A 1183-nucleotide genomic window follows, 5' to 3' on the forward strand; every position below is an offset into this window, starting at 1 on the left:
GCCTTTAAATGTATAACAATAACCTGTCTAGAATTATATAATTAACTTAGTAAGTAGGATTCTTTTAAAATGTCGGTATATTCTACGATAAGGACATGGAAAAAACTGGTAAAGAATCAGGGAGACCCGAATTTCATCCTTCCGATATACCTCACTTATTAATTTCTAAAATAAGCAGTAGCAAACCGTTTACCAAAAATGGTGTCGTCTCGTAGTAATGCCCATCTACCGCGCTCCCCGACGATCACGTCCGCTCGTCTGGACAGGCCTTAACGCTGCCTATTAAACTTTAATATATTAGTAATCTTTCAATATACACTCAGTATTAAAATTATTCTCTTAATGGAAAAACAAAAAATGTTCACCTAATTTACTGCCTGCACGAAGCAGTCCACGTAATTATGAATACAAACCGCATCATGAAAGAATGCTAAAAATTAGGTTCCGAGCAATATACCTAAAACACTGTACTGCACGACCACATCTCAACACCTAGGATGATTTATCCAAAAATGTAGTTATGCAACTTTTTCTAGGTAATTTTTCAATAACCTTGCTTCTTAAAAATTGGACTATAAATGTATTTTTATGTAGTTTTCTTAATCCACTAACTTCAAATTTTCAGCTAATGCTTAAATTATCCTGACACCCTTTGTTACTTGAGCACTAAATATTTCTCATACCCATACGATACTCTTATTAAGCGCTTTTGCAGCTTTAACACTCGTGTCTTGAATAAAAGACCTTTGTTTTTGGTTTTCAGATATCCCCAAAGGTTAAAAGAATATTTCGATCATTAGCTGAAATTATCATGAAATTATTAATTCTAATTAGCATTGGATACTGCCTTTAAGTGCTTCTGAAGCATTGAATTTAGGTTTTACATTGTAAAGTCTTTCAAGCCTCAATGTTATGCAGAATAAAGCAATTTCAGGACAACCCCAACCAAAAGTGAGTTATTAACTTCACCACGATCAGAAAATTTCCGGCAAACAAAACAGAGGATAAGTAGAAAAAACGGTTAAGACAGTTTCTTATTAACCTCATTTAATTCACTGGAGACCAAAAGTTAATCCGCGATACATTACAAGCCCAGCATCAGCAATTGCATCAGCAATTGCATATGCCTCAGCGATGACATTTGTCCAGGTCCTGCATACCTCCGAGGAGAACTGATCAAGTT

At 35.0% G+C, this 1183-nt stretch overlaps 1 long non-coding RNA gene across 1 annotated transcript in view; it reads right to left on the bottom strand.

The window, feature by feature from the left end:
- Nucleotides 1–1061: 1061 nt before the first annotated feature.
- LOC135215211 (uncharacterized) overlaps nucleotides 1062–1183 on the bottom strand; it is a 1505-nt gene continuing 1383 nt past the window's right edge. The window contains exon 3 of the long non-coding RNA XR_010314617.1: nucleotides 1062–1183. This exon is cut by the window's right edge and continues 35 nt beyond it. This is a non-coding gene — a long non-coding RNA (uncharacterized LOC135215211).

Source organism: Macrobrachium nipponense, chromosome 5 (assembly GCF_015104395.2).
Source record: "Macrobrachium nipponense isolate FS-2020 chromosome 5, ASM1510439v2, whole genome shotgun sequence".
Taxonomy (NCBI): domain Eukaryota; kingdom Metazoa; phylum Arthropoda; class Malacostraca; order Decapoda; family Palaemonidae; genus Macrobrachium; species Macrobrachium nipponense.